Source organism: Tupaia chinensis, unplaced genomic scaffold (genome assembly GCF_000334495.1).
Source record: "Tupaia chinensis unplaced genomic scaffold, TupChi_1.0 Scaffold000355_1, whole genome shotgun sequence".
NCBI classification, from domain to species: domain Eukaryota; kingdom Metazoa; phylum Chordata; class Mammalia; order Scandentia; family Tupaiidae; genus Tupaia; species Tupaia belangeri.
Genome location: NW_006159850.1, coordinates 4,144,877 through 4,145,102, shown reverse-complemented (window position 1 = coordinate 4,145,102; position 226 = coordinate 4,144,877). Strand labels below are relative to the sequence as shown.

The following is a 226-nucleotide window of genomic DNA, read 5'->3' as shown; positions in this document are numbered from 1 at the left end:
GCGGACGGAGAGCCTGGGCGCGCGCGGTGAGTGGGCGGGCGAGTGCCCGCAGCCCCAGGCCACCCGGGGGGGGAGCCAAACAGCGGGAGAGAAAGAGCGTCTTGGTGCCCTCCCCGCTCGGGGCCTCCAAGAACAGATGTGTATGTGGGTGCCAGCGGTGGGCAGAAGGGCGACGTGCTGGGGACACGGGGAAACCACGGAAAGAGGCCCCTCCGCGCGCACGGCC

The 226-nt window shown here is 72.1% G+C and overlaps 1 protein-coding gene across 1 annotated transcript in view; it reads left to right on the top strand.

Annotated features, from left to right (window-relative positions):
• The window catches only part of LOC106735314 (calcium-transporting ATPase type 2C member 2-like), a 7,796-nt gene that overhangs the window by 4,440 nt on the left and 3,130 nt on the right, over positions 1 to 226 (top strand). The gene's annotated exons all lie outside the window — the stretch shown is intronic.